Source organism: Heterodontus francisci, chromosome 11, assembly GCF_036365525.1.
Source record: "Heterodontus francisci isolate sHetFra1 chromosome 11, sHetFra1.hap1, whole genome shotgun sequence".
Lineage (NCBI taxonomy): Eukaryota > Metazoa > Chordata > Chondrichthyes > Heterodontiformes > Heterodontidae > Heterodontus > Heterodontus francisci.
Window position 1 is genome coordinate 24,037,629 of NC_090381.1, and position 17,584 is coordinate 24,055,212.

At 44.8% G+C, this 17,584-nt stretch overlaps 1 protein-coding gene and 1 long non-coding RNA gene across 2 annotated transcripts in view; one reads left to right on the forward strand and one right to left on the reverse strand.

The window, feature by feature from the left end:
- The window catches only part of LOC137375144 (uncharacterized), a 39,897-nt gene extending 31,633 nt beyond the window's left edge, over positions 1 to 8,264 (forward strand). The window contains exons 4-5 of the long non-coding RNA XR_010975936.1: positions 7,934 to 8,014; positions 8,193 to 8,264. This is a non-coding gene — a long non-coding RNA (uncharacterized lncRNA). The remainder of the gene's footprint in view (positions 1 to 7,933; positions 8,015 to 8,192) is intronic.
- The window catches only part of stk25b (serine/threonine kinase 25b), a 122,334-nt gene that overhangs the window by 82,983 nt on the left and 21,767 nt on the right, over positions 1 to 17,584 (reverse strand). The gene's annotated exons all lie outside the window — the stretch shown is intronic.

A 17,584-nucleotide genomic window follows, 5' to 3' on the forward strand; every position in this document is an offset into this window, starting at 1 on the left:
GGGGAAGCTAGATAGGTACATGAGGGAAAAAGGAATGGAAGGATATGTTGATAGAGTTAGATGAAGTAGGGTTGGAGGAGGCTCATGTGGAGCATAAAGCCTGGCATAGATCTACTGGGCCGAATGGCCTACTTCTATCCTGTAAATTCTATGTAATTCGATGTAAACTAAGCTACTGTAAAAGTGTGGCATAATTTACTCGTCAAATTATTGCAGATGTTAGAAATCAATAACAAAACTTAATCTAATTGTGGGGTTCAAAGGGCTTCACAAGTTAAGGCCAAGATTCTGAACCCAGAGATTAAATTAACCTAATTGTTTGGTTTGAAATTACCATTTTACTGAACATTGAACATAATCTTTCCCAAACTTACATAATAATAGTTTCTGTATGGCAGCATTTTTCTGATTGGTCGGTAGTCGGAGCTAGCACTCGGCACACAGCAGAAAGTTTATTGGCCACATTTTGCACTGTGAGGGAGGTGATTTGTGCAAATGAAACTTTTTTTGGTTTTTACATTTGGCTCCAAACGAGATCAGGTCTACAGTGAATATGTTCAAGGTTTTCACAAGTACAGTGAGAGGTGAGTTTAGCATGTACTCGTGAGACTATAATATAAAATTGAGGGAGACTGAGGTAAATGTAGTCAATGTAATATCAAAGAGAGACTGAAATTAAATATAGCCAATACAATATAAAAGAGAGAGAGAGAGAGACTGAGGTAAGTTATTATAGGAAATAGAGAGAGACTGAGGTAAAGTATAATAAATGTAATATAGAGATTGCAGAGGGAGACCCATTTTAAAAATAGAGCGGCGGGAAACAGCGAGAGTGGAGCAGGGCATAAAGAGCCCAGGAGATAGCGAGGCATCACTGAGAGAGCGGCGGGAAGATGCGAGAGCGGAGTGTGGCATAAAGAGCCCAGGAGAGGGCAAGACTTCACAGACAGCGGCAGGAAGATGCGAGAGCGGAGCAGGGCTAGTTGCTGCTGCCAGCCTAGATCCAGAGCCCGCGTTCAGAAAGAAAAATGAGGTGTGACATCACCGGGAAACAGGTAGGTAATTAGCTGGTGAGTAGTTCCTACTTATTTTATCTAAACTAGGGAATAAACTGGTGTGTCTATCTTCCTTCTTTTTTAAAAAAAAGGTTTATTACTACTAGTAAGGTGGATTAAGTATTAATAGGGTTTATCAGTATTAATAAGGTTTATTAGCATCAGTAAGGTTTATTAATAGACAAAGTGAGGCTTGGACACAGCGTGAAGCTGAGAGTTTGGTGTTTGGTAAGTGAGGGAGTTCGATGAAGTGGGGAAGGAGGAGTTTTCTTCCTTTGTTTCCAAGCTGAGTGTGCAAATTATCTTATCTCGTAAGCCAATTGGTCAGTGATTATCCACTGTAAGGGACTGCGTGTAAATAGCTGCAAAATAGAAAAACGTAAAAGTTTTAAATAACCTCTAACTACCTACAGGAGAACAGGAGAAGGAGCTGATTGGTGAGTGAGGGTCTGTAATTGTACATTCCATTGGCAACTAGTTTAAAAGTAAGGTTAAGGTATGACAGGGCAGATCAGCCGATTGGAACGTGCCTCTTGAGCTATGTGGGAAGTCGCGGACACTTCAAGTGGCCTTGACGAACACGTCTGCAGGAAGTGATCATCAACTGCAGAAACTTGAGCTCCGGGTTTCGGAACTCGAGCGGTGGCTGGAGTCACTGTGGTACATCTGCGAGGCTGATAACTATGTGTATACATGTTTAGGGAGGTGGTCACACCGCAGGTTAGGAGCGTGCAGGTAGAGAGGCAGAGAGGGAATGGGCAACCACCAGAAAGCCTAGGAGGCCCAGGCAGGTAGTGTAGGAATCCTCGTGGTTGATCTTGTTCACAAACGTGTTTTCCATTTTGGACACTGGTGAGGGCAATGGTTCCTCAGAGGTGTGCAGCAAGAGCCAAGTTAAGGGCACCATGGGTGGCTCAGCTGCACGAGTGGAAAGGAAGAGGAATGGAAGCGAAATAGTGGTAGGAAATTCATAGTTAGGGGAACAGACAGACGTTTCTACGCCCATAGACGTGACACCAGGTGGTATGTTGCCTCCCTGTGCCAGGGTTAAGGATGTCACAGAGTGGCATTCTTAAGGGGGAGGGTGAACAGCCAGAAGTCGTGGTTCACATTGGTACCAAAGACATAGTTAGAAAGAGGGATGAGGTCCTGAAAGCAGACTTTAGGGAGCTAGGTAGGACATTAAAAAGCAGGACCTCAGATGTAGTAATCCCTGGATCAGTGCCAAACGTTAGTGAGCACAGAAATAGGAGATTTGATCTGATGAATGCATGGCTAGAGAGATGGTGCAGAAGGTAGGGCTTTAGATTCCTGGGGCACTGGGACTGGTTCTGGGTGAGGTGGGACCTGTACAAACCTGTTTGCACCTCAATAGGGCCGTGACCAATATCCTTACGGTTTGCCCGTGCTGTTGGGCAGGGGGATGGGAACCTGAGGGGAGACTCAGATAGGGCAAAATCAGAAATGGAAGGCAGAAAATTAGTCAATGAGTCTGGAAGGCAGAGGAAACAAAGGATAGAAATAAAAAAAGAGTTTGGCAGTGCTCAAGGGTATCTATTTCAATGCAAGGAGTATAGCAAATAAAGCCGATGAGCTGAGGGCACAGACAGAAACGTGGCAGTATACTATCATAGCTATTACAGAAGCATGACTTAAAGAGGGACAGGAATGGCAGTTCAATGTTCCTGGTTACAGGGTTTTCAGAGATAGAGAGGGGGATAAAAAGGGAGGGGTTGTCAATTTTGGTTAGAGAAGCAATTACAGCTGTGTGTAGGGATGATATGTTGGAAGGATCATCAATTGAGGCCATATGGATTGAGTTTAGGAACAAGAAAGGGGCAATCACACTACTGGGAATGTACTATAGATACCCGAACAATCAGAGGGAGATAGAAGAGCAAATATATAGGAAAATCTCTGAGAAGTGCAAAAACAATGGGCCAGTAATAATAGGGCATTTTAACTACCCAATATTAACTGGGACAGTTTTAGTGTGAAAGGAATGGAGGAAACAGAATTCTTAAGATGCATTCAGGAAAATCTTTTTGGCCAGTATGTAGCAAGTCCAATAAGAGAGGGCGTGGTTTTCTGGACTTGGTTTTAGGTAATGAAGCTGGGCAAGTGGAAGGAGCGGCAGTGGGAGAGCATTTTAGTGGTAGTGATCATAATTCAGTAAGTTTTAACATAATTATGGAAAAGGACAGGGATAAAACAGGAGTTAAAGTTTTAAATTGGAATAAGGCCAATTTTACTAAGCTTTGGCAAAAGTGGACTGGAAACAGCTACTTGAATGTAAATCAGTGTCAGATCAGAGGGAGGCATTCAAAGGGTTCAGAGTAATTATGTTCCAATAAAGAAAAAGGGTGGGGTGGCCAAATCTAGAGCCCCCTGTTAAAGGCCGGCTACCCGATCCGAACCAGACGGGACCCGACGACATGTGTTGGGTTTGGGTCGGGCATTTGGGCTCAGGTCGGGTCGGGCCGGGTCACACATGTTTTATCACCACTTCAGGTAAGTGGCTCCAATGTTAATGTAATTTTTGGACTGGAAAGGTGATTTTGTTCGTTATTTTAAGCTTGTGCAGATCAGCAACAAAGGTTAACTGATGGCTGGGTTGTGCGTGGGAAAAAATGGAAGGACTCAGGCCGGGTCAGGCTTGGAGTTCCGTCCAGCCCGGGTCGGGTTTCATTTGCAGACCCGAGCCAGCCTTTAACCCCGGATGTCAAGGAGCTTACAGGGTATGATAAGGCAGAAAAGGAAAGCTTATGTCAGACACTGAGAACTCAATACTACAGAAAGCAGTGAGGAGTATAGAAAGTAGAGGGATAAAATCCAAAAGGAAATTAAGAAAGCAAAGAGAGGGCATGAAAGAATATTGGCAAGTAAAATCAAGGAGAACCCAAAGATGTTTTATCCATACATTAAGAGAATAACTAAAGAAAGAGTAGGGCCCATAAAAGACCAAAAAGGTAATCTGTGTGTGAATGCAGAAGATGTGGGTATGGTTCTTAATGAATACTTTGCGTCTGTTTTCACAGAAGAGGGGGATGCTGCAGACACTGCAGTTAAGGAGGAGGAATGTGACGTATTGGATGTGATAAACATTGGGAGAGAGGAAGTATTAATGGGATTAGCATCCTTGAAAGTGGATAAATCACCAGGGCCAGAAGAAATGTAGCCCAGGCCGTTAAAAGAAGCCAGGGAGAAAATAGAAGGTCTGACCATCATTTTCGAATCCTCACTGGAGACAGCTGTAGTGCCAGAGGATTGGAGGTCTGCTAACATTGTGCCTTTGTTGAAAAAGGGAGTGAGGGATAAACAGGCCAGTCAGTCTAACCTTAGTAGTGGGAAAATTACTGGAATCAATTCTGCAACAGGATAAACTGTCATTGAGAAAGGCGCAGATTAATCAAGGATAGTCAGCATGGATTTGTTAAGGGAAGGTCGTGTCTGACTAACTTGATTGAATTTTTTGACGAACTAGGATTGATGAGGGCAGTGCAGTTGATGTGGTCTACATATTTTAGCAAGGCTTTTGACAAGGTTTAAAAAAAAAAGCCCATGGGATCTAGGGAATGTAGCAAGCTGGATACAAAATTGGCTCAGTGGCAGGAAACAAAGGGTTCACGGGTGATTTTACGACTGGAAGGCTGTTTCCAATGGGGGTCTGCAGGACTCAGTTCTAGGTCCCCTGCTTTTTGTGGTATATATTAAAGATTTGGACATAAATATAGGGGGAATGATCAAGAAATTTGCAGATGACACAAAAATTGGCTGCATGGCTGATAGCGAGGAGGATAGCTGTAGACTGCAGAAAGATATCAATGACTGGTCAGGTGGGCAGAAAAGTGGCAAATGGAATTTAACGAAGAGAAGTGTGAGGTGATGCATTTGGGGCGGTCCATCAAGACAAAAGAAATACATAATAAATGGGAGGATACAGAGAGATGTAGAGGAAGTGAGGGACCTTGGAGTCTATGTCCACAGATCCCTGAAGGTAGCAGGACAGGTCGACAAGGTGGTTAAGGCGGCGTATGGAATCTTTTCCTTTATTAGCCAAGGCATAGAATATAACAGTAGGGAGGTTATGCTGGAATTATATAAAATATTAATTTGGCCACAACGTGAGTACTGTGCGCAGTTCTGGTCACGTCATTACAGAAAGAATATAATTGCACTAGAGAGGGTACAGAGGAGATTTATGAGAATGTTGCCAGGACTGGAAAATTGCAGCTATAAGGAAAGATTGGATAGGCTGAGTAGCTTCTGATATGTCTTCCTTTTTCCTCAATCAAGGATTCCCCCCCATTGTGGTTGACAGGGCCCTCAATCGTGTCTGGCCCATTTCCCGCACCTCTACCCTCATCCCTTCCACTCCCTCCCAGAACCACGATAGGGTTCCCCTTGCCCTCACTTTCCATCCCACCAGCCTCCATATCCAAGGGATCGTTCTCCGCCATTTCCGCCAACTCCAGCATGATGCCACTACCAAACGCACCTTCCCCTCTCCTCCCCTGTCAGCATTCCAAAGGGATCGTTCCCTCCGCGACACCTTGGTCCACTCCTCCATTACCCCAACACCTCGTCCCCTTCCCACAGCACCTTCCCATGCAATCGCAGAAGGTGTAATATCTGCCCTATTACCTCCTCTCTCCTCATTATCCAAGGCCCCCAACACTCCTTTCAGGTGAAACAGCGATTTACTTGTACTTCTTTCAATTTAGTATACTGTATTCACTGCTCACAATGCTGCCTACTGTTATATGCTCCTCTCCAACACTTCCACTCAGTCTGAAAGCATGACCCCGGGTTTCTGGTTACTTGCCATTTCAACACACCCCCCCCTTGCTCTCATGCCCATAGATATGCCCTGGGCTTGCTGCAGTGTTCCAGTGAACATCAACGCAAGCTCGAGGAACAGCATTTCATTTACCGATTAGGCACACTACAGTCTACTGGACTGAACAATGAGTTCAATAATTTCAGAGAATGATGAAAGGTCACTGATCTGAAATGTTAACTCTGCTTCTCTCTCCACGGATGCTGCCAGACCTGCATATTTCCAGTAATTTTTTGTTTCTATTTCAGATTTCCAGCATCTGCAGTATTTTTCTTTTATTATATTGGATAGGCTGGGGTTGTTTTCCTTGGAAAAGAGGCTGAAGGGAGATTTGATTGATATGTACAAAACTGTGAAGGGCCTGGATGAAGTGGATTAAAGTGATTGATGGAAGGATTAGAGGGGAGATGAGGATTTTTTTTCACCCAGAGGGTGGTGGGTGTCTGGAACCCACTGCCTAAAAGGGTGCTAGAGGCAGAAAATTTCATCTCATTTAAAAGGTGCCTGAATGTGCACCTAAAGTGCCTAACCTGCAGGGCTACGGACCAAATGCTGGAAAGTGGAATTAGGTTAGGTGGCATTTTTTTTCCAGCTGGCACAGACACGATGGGCCAAGTGACCTCTTTCTGTGCAGTAAAATTTCTATGATCCTAACTTCTGTTGGGTTTATAGGTCTTGGTTTGTTGAGTGCTTTGTTAGGTCCAGTGAAGGTTTGCACCTGTGGCCTGACAGTTGGTTGAATAGATATTGTAGCATGTGTTGAGTGACAGTTTTTGATCAATTCAGTACAAGGCTCCTGGTTCTGTCTGTCTGCAACTTATTTTGACTTTTAGATTTGGCTCCAAACGAGAGATCAGGTACCCACTTGCAGGACTGTAATTTAAAATTGAGGGAGACCGAGGTAAAATTTAATCAATGTAATATCAAATAAAGAGAGACTGAGGTTAAATAAAATATAAAACTGAGATTGGGGGAAAGTATAATCAATGCAATATAGAGATGGCAGATGGAGACTCATTTTAATTAAAGGACAACTTCTGCTGGGTTTGTAAGTCTTGGTTTGTGGTGTGTTTTGGAAGGTCCAGTGAAGCTTTGCACCTACGGGCTGACAGTTGGTTGATTACATGTTAAAGTACAGCGTGTGTTGAGTGACACCTTTTTGATGCATTCAGTGCAAGGCACCTGGTGAATGGGAAAGACACAGCTTTGGTGGGTGGTGCCTGGCACGTGGGGAACAGACTATGGTGATTGGTACAAAAAAGAAATGGAGGCAGATTGGGATAAAAGAGGTTTGACATCGCAGAATTTAAAGTAGTAGAGAGAGATTGAGGTAACATATAATCAGTATCACAGAACATTGAGAGAGAGTGACATAGTGGTGATATCACCGTCAGCGACCCAGGCAATGCCCTGGGGACATGGGTTCAAATCCCACCAAGGCAGCTAGTGGAATTTCAATTAATTAATTAATTAATTAATTAATAAGTTCAATTAATTAATTAAAATCAGGAATTGAAAGCTAGTCTCAGTGGTGCCATGAAACTATCGACTGTCGTAAAAAACGATCTGGTTCACTAAAGCCCTTCAGGGCAGGGAATCTGCTGTCCTTACCTGGTTTGGCCTACATGTGTCTTCCCACCCACAGCAATGTGGTTGACTCTTAACTGCCCTCTGAAATGGCCTAGCAAGCCACTAGTGATGGGCAACAAATGCTGGCATTACCAGCGATGCTCATATCCCATGAAAGAGTAAAATAATAATCATAATAATCTAAAATAGAGAAAGACTGAGGTAAAAAATACTATAAAATAGAGAGAAACTGAGGCGATGGCAAGAGCAGGTTTGGAATGGCACAGGAGGGAGGAAAGGAATGAGATGGGATGGCATGAGAGGAATGGCATTTGAAGGATGGGATGGCAAAGAGGGGTGAATGAGACGATGGAGTTGGTCAAGTGCAGCAAAATGGCAGGGACAATTATTTGATACAGTACAGCTGATACTGCTTATGAGTTGTGCAAATTTTTTTTTTGATGTGTAGATTTATTTGGCTATGGATGAGAGATCGTGTCTACAGTGGATGTTCAAGGTTTTCACACACACACAGCGAGACGTGAGGAAGGTAAGGGGTATAATTGAATTTTGATGTAATGAAAGTGAATCCTTTCTGGGACTTTTTTTGAAAAAGTCTTTTGAATGTTACAACGTTGTTTCCTACATTGTTGCATCCTTATGGCTGCCAATGGTTGGCAGCAGGTGGAGGGGTTCATGGAGTCACAGTTCTGTATTTATATTCCTAGGTCTGTTTTTACGCGTGGGCAACTTTATGCAGCTTTTTCCAGAGAGAAGTTTTGATTCTGTCAAAGTCTTTGGTGAAAGAATAACCAGAAGTCCATTAAAGAAGTTCACTGTAATAAAGACCTAATTTCACCACTAATGTTTTGCGAGTCACTGCTAGTTATGATATAAATAGTAAGCCCTCAATGTGAAAGATAGAATTTGGGTGGGGCATGTAACAGAGATACAATCTTACCATAAGGTAGCACCCATAATAATGAAAAAGCTACTTTTATTTTCCTTAAATGGCTGTTGTGACAAAAGCAGAATTTTCATTGTTAGATCTGCATATACATCTTTCAGGAGCAATGATAGCCACTTTAACACTTGGTTTTCAGGTGCTTTTTTGAACTGCGATTTCAATTTTCAGAGACAGTTTGTATCATATGCTTAGAAATATTAATATAATAATTGATAAATATTTATCCCTCAACCATTATCACTAAAACAGACTTTCCTCATTATCTCATTGTTTTTTGGCTGCCGTTTTCCTTACATTACCACAGTGCCTACACTTTAAAAGCATTTCTATTGGCTGTACAGTATTTTCGGACATCCCGAGGGCATGAAAGGTGTTATATAAATGTAAGTTTTATTTCTTCTCAGTCAATCTAAAATGCTTTTTTTTGAGGGAGAAAGTATTTTAAATACTAATTCAACTACCATCAGCCCAGAGAGGAATGTTGTTTGAAACTGGTGTGTCAACAATGTTACGAGGGAAGGTATTCCAGCAGCTCGAAATTTATTGCTGAAAGAAAACAGCCCTTAGTTCCTGAAGAAGCTGGGTAAACAAAGCCATTGTAAACTGTGGTTTTGGTTGGTGCTCCTGCCACAAAACAAGATACTATTGAGCTCTGATGCTCAATGCAATCAAGCTTGATAAGCAATAGCACATTCAAGGCAATAATATACATTAATACCTTCCTGTGCTGTTCAGTTATCATTTTATTGTGCTGATTATGGCCAGAGGTGGAGGAAACTCCATAAGCAGCACTTATGTATTTAACACCACAGATTGTGTCTTTGGAAACGTTTGCTGAGAGAGCTGGAAGAACGATGAACTCTTTTAGACAGTCAACACAGTTGTATGTAATGTAATCTGCTGATTGCAATATTATGCAGCACGCTTATGTTTCCATTTTAATGAACCATCTTATTTATGAATAAATCTGGACAGTTGGTAAAATGGTAGCAGCGTGATTACTTTCCAAATTAGCAGAGGAATTGTGTACTGTAGTACTCTCCAGCAAACAAATTCATCTCAATGAGGGTGAATTATCAGATCAAACTCTGCATCAAATACTAATTTGGTGCAGAGATTAAAGGTGCTGGTTGCAGTTTGTAAGAGAGGCAGTATGCTAATAGAAACTGTTGCCCAGTTGTTCAATTGAGAAAAATACAGGAATAAATCCCAATGCTAATCAGTGTGGTGGCTCAATTTTAAAATTGAATGTCTCATCAATATAACTTAACACTCAGACTAAAAACAGGCAGAATCAAATTTAAAAAGTAATGAGGAACCAAAACAAACACAAGGAAAGATTGTGGTGAAAGACTCAAATAACAAGGAAAAGCTTTTCAAATTGTTCTCATTAAAAAGTGCATCTTCCTTCTACCCACTTTGTGTTTGACTTTCTTCCTCCCTCTGAGTCACATCCTTGTCTCCCTGTACTGTCTGTATCTCTGATTACTTACCTGTCAAGGGAGTGACCATGATCAGTTGCCTTTGATCCTGTTCCAGGTAGGTTTCGAGTAAAATGGCTGTAACCAATTCTAGAGCTTCAGACCAGGGACAGCTCAACACCGTTCAGCTGGTGGTGAAGGATAATGAAGGAGGTGCACTGGTTGACCGTACCTTCTTCATTAAGAAACTCCTTATTGATTGCTGTGGATTCCAAGCTGCAGACATCTACTGCCTGCAGGACTTCCCAAGCAGTGGATATTTCGACGTGACATTCAGGAATGTGGCGGGATGCATCAAGTTCCTGAAGGTGTTCAAGGAGAGGGGAGACCAGGTGCTGCTGTCGATCCTCACAGTGGAGCCACTCTTCACGCTGCTGTCACAATGCGACCGGGTGGTGACAATCCACCTCTACAAGCTCCATGTTCATGTCGTCGATATGCTCATCTTCCTCGCCAGGTACGTCGAGGAGGCCGGGAGCAGTACTGATGTCAAGGACCCCTTTGGGATTTGGACCAGCAAGCAGGTGGTCAAGGTCACCTTGAAGGTCGATGCCAATGGAGCCATCATCCATCCTCCCTCCAGCTTCGCTATCAGGGGAAGTCGAGGCTTCTTGGTCTACGCGGGGCAGCCCAGAGTTTGTCGTACCTGTGACAAATCTGGTCATATGGCAGCTAACTGCAGCACAGTTGTCTGCAAGATCTGCAAGAAGGAAAGCCATCAGACCAAGAACTGTAAACAGAGTAAGTGTGCAACCTGTGTGGTGAGGCAGGCCACCTCTACGAAAGCTGCCCCAAACACTGCCTCAGTTATGCACAGGCTGCGAAATCCAAGGAAAGGCCGGGAGAAGGAACGGTGAATGGGTCTGGTGCTGGGAATAAGACAAGAAATCCTCCCCGCAGCGAGGAACGTCTGAGAAGGGGAGGCAGCTGCAACCAGTGATCCAACACCTACCCCATACCCGGAAACTCCTCCGATACAGACAGAATCAATGGAGGAGGAGTTAGCAGATGGACAAATTAGTCAGTGGCAAGTGGTAAAAAGGAAAACCACAAAGAAGAAGCCTCCAAAAAAGGAACAGGTCACCACCCAAACCAGTGGCAAGAGGAGGCTACCATCTGAGACACACTATTCTAGCTCCTCCTCATTGGATGAGGAAGGGCCGGAAAGACGGCACCTGCAAAAGAAGCGTCAGAACTCAAAGGAGCTGGAAGAGAAAGGCCTCCAGCTTCGGGGCACTGAAAGCTGTGACAGGCCAGTCGCACCCCAACCCCAAAGCGCCAAACCCAGCGCACCCTAGCTCCAAGAGACCAAGAGCAGCGAAGCATCTGGCGTACTCCATTTCCGGGAAGCTGGGAGCAGTGATGTCTTCGAGGAGGGACAGAGGAGAAAGACACCACCAGCAGAGGACAGCCCAAGCCTTGCTGCCTACAACGGACCACCCCCCCACCCCCGATGTCACCCCAGCGGAACAAACACCCCATGAGTAACCAGGAGGGGTTTCTGAGCCCAACGAATGTGAAACTGCTTGTGTACACTATGGGTGTGCAGGAACATATCCAAGGACTGGGACTAGCAACGATACCTGGTGTGGTAAGCAACACCCAATTTTAAAATGGGTATAAAGATTGCTTCAATTAACGTGCGTAGCGTTAAATCCACTACACGATGTGTTTCGACCTTGGACTACCTCACCAAGGTCAAAGCCGACCTGCTTTTTCTGCAGGAGTGTGGAATTCCGCACCTCAGCACTTACAGCCGATGGTCGCGATGGTGGTCCCACAGGACATGGATCTGGTCAGGGGGAAATGATTCCCATTTCTCCGGCCTGGGTATTCTGCTGCGGGGAGGCAACTTCACCATCTCCGAAGTTAAGGATGTGGTGGGTGGTCGCCTCCTCGTAGCAGATGTAATGTACAACAATGCTCCACACCGGTTAATCAATGTGTACGCCCCGGTTCAATGCAGCAAGCGGCTGACCGTCTTCCAGCAGCTCCCACTGCTGCTGGTGACATCCAGGCCGGTCATTCTTGGTGGTGACTTCAACTGCATCATTAATGCAGCTGGACGATCCAGCAGTGATGACAGCAAACTGGACACTACGTCCAGATTCCTAATGGAAACAGTAAAAGATGCCAAGCTGCACGACGTCTTCAGCAAACCTGCAGACGGAGTGCAGTGTAGAACACCTGGTCAAGACCGGATGAGTCTGTCTGTTCCAGGATTGACTTCCTGTTTGTGTCCTGTGCTTTCACGGTCAGATCCACCGACATCAAGCCGTCGTTCTTCTCTGACCACTGCCTCTTACTGGCCGACTGTCACTTACAGGATGACCAGCAGGTTGGCAGGGGGATATGGAAGCTAAATATTACACTGCTAACCCCAGAGAACATTGGGGAACTCAAAAGGGATTACAAAGATTGGAGAACCGTGAAACCCCTCTTTGAGTCTCCAGTGCACTGGTGGGAAGCAATCATAGCGAATATCAAGAGGTTCTTTATCTTCAAAAGGTGTTCAGAGGCCAAGAGAGAGACAGAGGGAAATGTTTCAACTCCAGAAAAGAATGCAAAATCTGCTTCAGCTGCAGTTGATGGGGGGGAGGGGGTGGGAAAAGAGATCAACGAGGATTTCCAAGAGATGACGAGCCAGCAGGCCTCCCTCTTTGCCACGGAGACCTTCAAGATCATCTTCTGGTCCAGAGTCCGCTCCGTTGAGCAGGATGAGATGTGCTTGCGTTTCTTCTTCCAAAAGGTACACAGACAGCTCTGTGATCAGCAGCCTGCAGAAAGAGGATGCCTCGGTAATGTCTTTGCAGTCTGACATACCAAGAATTAGCAAATCCTTTTATGCTGGGCTGCATGACGTGAAGCCAATGGACAGCGCGGCTTCCCAGTCCTTCCTGTCATCTATCAGGAGGTCTTAGATGACAGCATGCGGGAGAGTCTGGACAAACCGCTAACTCTGGACGAGCTGAAAAAGGCCGTCAGGTCCTTCAAGACGCGTAAAACGCTCGGAAGCGACAGCTTACCAGTTGAGTTGCATTCGGCTCTGTGGGACTGGATCAGCCCAGACCTGCTAGAAGTGTATGAGAGTATGCTTCTGGCCGGCAGCATGTCAGAATCCATGAGGAAAGGCATCATCACCCTCATCTACAAGCGGAAGGGGGAGAAGGCGGAAATCAGAAATTGGCGGCCCATCTCACTGCTTAATGTAGACTACAAGATTCTGTCCAATCAGCGCCAGTCGGGTCAAGTTTGCTCTGGAATTAGTGATTCACCCCGACCAGACCTATACTGTACCTGACAGGAAGATCTCTGACAGTCTCGCGCTACTCAGGGATACAATCGCCTATGTACGGGACAGGGGGCTGGATTCCTGCCTCATCAGCTTGGACCAGGAGAAGGCTTTTGACAGGATATCGCACACATACATGATGGACGTGCTCTCCAAAATGGGGTTTGGGGAAGGAATCCACAATTGGATCAAAATGCTCTGAACAAACATCAGTAATGCAGTCTCAATCAATGGGTGGGAATCAGAAAGTTTCCCGATCAAATCTTGAGTCAGACAGGGCTGTCCTCTCTCCCTTGTCTTGTTTGTTTACTGTATCGAACCCTTTGCTGAGTCCATTAGGAAGGATGCAGGCATAAGACACTCCCAGGCAGCGGAGGCACTCAGGTCAAAGCCTCTCTATACATGGACGACGTCGCCGTCTTCTGCTCAGATCTGCTGTCCGTTTGCAGACTGATGAGCATCAGCGACTGGTTCGAACTGGCCTCGGGAGCCAAAGTAAATCGCGGTAAGAGCAAGGCCATGTTCTTTGGGAACTGGGCCAACTGAACCCTTGTCCCCTTCACCGTCAGGTCAGACTACCTGAAGGTGCTGGGGATATGGTTCAGAAGGGCCGGGGTGTGCACCAAAACCTGGAAGGAGCGAGCAGCCATGGTACACCATAAACTGAGCATGTGGGAGCAGCGTTCTCTCCCCATTGTGGGTAAGAACCTGGTAATCAGGTGTGAGATGCTCACGTTGTTGTTGTATGTGGCGCAGGTCTGGCCCAAAGCCCACTCCTGTGCCATGGCAGTCACCCGAGCCATTTTCCGCTTTATCTGGGAGATGCAAAATGGACCGGGTCCGGAGGGACACGATGTTCAAACCTCTGGATAAAGGCGGAAAAAACTCATCCAACGTCACCCTCATCCTGATGACCACCTTTGTGGGCGGCTGCATCAAGCTGTGCGTAGAGCCCAAGTACGCAAACACCAAGGGTCACGTGCTGAGGTTCTCTCTGTCCCTGGTGTTGCGAAGGATAGGTCTGGCCACATTGCCGCGGAATGATCCATCCAGTTGGACTGTGCCATACCACCTATCGTTTGTGTAGAACAACACCTTTGACCACCAATCCATCAGGCAATGGTCTGCACAGAATGTCCTACGGGAAAAGGAGATGGTGGATCCTGTCGGATGGTTCCCTGAGCCGATTGCCAAAGTCATTTGGAGGAATGCTTCATCACCAGAACTTTCCAACAAGCACCAAGACGTAGCTTTGCTGGTGATGAGAAGGGCCCTCCCAGTCAGATCCTTCCTGCACGCCCGGAATCTCACCACCTCGGCATGTTGCCCTTGAGGTGGGGAAAGAGACGGTTGCCCACCTCCTTCTGGAATGTGCCTTTGAAAAGCAGGTGTGGAAAAAGATGCAGTGGTTTTTGTTGAGGTTCATCCCAAGCAGCTCTGTAACACAGGAGTCTGTGCTCTATAGGCTGTTCCCAGGGACGCACACCGAAATAAACATCAACTGCTGCTGGAGGACCATCAATTCGGTGAAAGACGCTCTTTGGTCTGCCCAAAACTTGCTGGCCTTCCAGTGCAAAGAGTTGTCCACGACCGAGTGTTGCAGGCTGGCACATTGCAAGGTCCAGGACTATGTGCTGAGGGATGCACTAAAGCTTGGGGCAGCTGCTGCAAAGGCTCAATGGGGAAAGACCACTGTGTAAGGTCCATAGTGAACCGATGAGCTGGACCCATGTAAAACCCCTCGGGTTTTGCTGTAAAATATACATTGTATGTAAAATGGAATGGAAGGGTTGTAAGGTAACTCTCTCCTGTATTGAAGAAAACTGATTTCCTTTGCACTTTCTGGAATGTAAATTTGGTGCCGTTTTGAACAGGTTTGTAATGTATTTTTTTTTTTTTTTACAGATTTTTGTGAATTAAGTATTTTTTGGGGAAAAAAAATCTGATTGTGCCCAACTCTTTCATTATCTTTATTTCTCCAAGTCTCCTCTTCTCCATCTTCTCATAGCTGCTGCCCAATATCTGTCTGGCTCTCATCTGTTCCTTCACTGATAATCCTACACTCTATGGCTTATTTTGGAGACTGCAATAGCACCTGGGGGAGTCAGAGGGCTTAGGGGCAAAGAAAGGTAGAGTGCAGTAAGATGTGCTGATGACATGTACTGAGGAAGCAGGGGATAAGAAGGAGATAGAGAGCAGGGCTGCGAGTAGTCAATAAGGGAGCAAGAAACTTGAGTCTGGGATAGCAATCATATAGAATCATAGAATAGTACAACACAGGAGGCTAGTCAGCCCATCGAGTCTGTACTGGCTCTTTCGAAGAGCCATCCAGTTAATTCCATTCCCCTGCTCTTCCCCATATCCCTGCAATTTTTTCTTCTTCAACTATTTATTAAAGTCTGTTTTAAAAGCTACTATTGAATCTATTCCCACTGCCCTGTCAGGCAGCGCTTTCTAAATCCTAACCACTTGTCAGATGATGTTAAGAGACGCGGGACCTAGTCAAGACAACGTGCATTTCTTAAAGAATATGGAGACTGAAATTAGTGATGCTTTAATTGATATTTTTGTAAATTCACTACAATCAGGAGATTCCAGAGGATTTTTTAAAAAAAAATGTCAAGATACACTGTAGACCAGTAAACTGCAGGGAAAGTATTTGAAATAAATTTGATAGATCTGGCAGGTGAAGTGAAGGTTGAAAAGCACAACTTGTTGAATGAAGGCCAATGAGGAAAAGGTCACATGTCTAACTAACTTGCTGGGTTTCCTGAGGACAACAGTGACCTGGTAGAAAGGGGAATGTAGTTGATCAAAAATATGGCTCTTCAGAAAGCTTTTGAAAATATTCCACATAGGTTACTGCAGCTAAACTAAGGAATCTTGGAATAAAAGGTCAAGTATGTCACTGGATAGATAATAGGCATACTTTCTACTTTTGATATGCATCATCCAATTTGCTGATACTATCAATGACAGCAAATATTGAGGACAATGTAATCGCATTTAGAAAGATTTTTTCATCTTTGAGGTAACTGGACTAATATGTGCAGTAACATAACCACTACATTACCCAACTCCTTAGCTTGGTGAGAGAATGATAGTAGAATGAAGGGTAGGTAGTTAGTTTGATCTTAGAGTAAGTTAAAGGTTCGGCACAACATCATGGGCCGGAGGGCCTGTACTGTGCTGTACTGTTCTATGTTCAAACTGTATTTGTCCATGTGCATAGAAACTCCTCCAGATTAAGTGGACTGCTTTGTCCTGCATGTTGTCAAGTTAAGTGTTATTGGGCTCCACTCATCCAGATGAGTGAATATTCCACCATACTCCCAATATGAATTTGGAGAGGCTCTGAGAGGTCATGAGGTGAGCCACTCATCAGACTACCCAGCCATGGGTTGCTATTCAGAACTATATTTCCCATTATCCAGTATCCAAATACATAAAATGGCAATTTATTTAAAAATGCTCAACATCATACAAAAACAGAGCTGTTCTGAGCTTCACTGACACATCAGTGAGCATTTAGTGTCTAGTGTGGAAGTGAGCCATCACAGAGAACAGGGAATCCCAGGTTCAACTCTGACCTGTAATGAATTAGCTAATTGCACAGTAAAGAACAATAATCAGGATCAGTACTTCCTGGCAAGGAAGACAGAGAGAAGACAAAACATCAGCTAGGGATCATACACTCAATTCTACTACAGTGGAAATGTTGTGTGCATAAATTAGGTGAGGGCACAGTTGGGCGAGTCTGATGCCTCTCTCAATTGAACAGCTTGACAACACTCACTGTCCTGGATCACACAAAGAATGATCACTTGGGTAAGTTACCAATGGACAGCCAGTGTCCATAGAACTGCAGCACCTTGGGGGTGGTGATAAAATTGAGAGAGGATATTTTATCAAAAAAGCTCCAGCTTTTCATTTTCAGTAGATACAGGGCCAGTCACAAATGAAACCTGATCCCTAAATGAATCCGCCCTGAGAAAAATCATAGCAAACCTTCCAAAATCAGAAAGATTCAAAACAGCTGAAGAATTACATGAGTCAGCCAGCCTGGGAACGGTTACTCTCCAGCTTTAGCAAGTGGAAAACAAAGCAACTCACACCAGCTTGAAACAAGTAACATTAGTGCCTACCTCTGGATCTCTAATCCTTCACTGACTTTATAATCAGTCTTTTATAAACACAAATAGTTAAAAGTCATCAAAGGAATGGTGGGGATGACTAGGGACTAAAAAGGAGATCTTGGCATGGAGGCAGAGGGCGTGGCTGAAATCAGTCTTCACTAGAGAAGAGGATGCTGCCAATGTAAAAGAGGAGGCAGAAACGATGCTGGATAGGATAAAATCAGAAAAAGAGGTACGTAAAAGG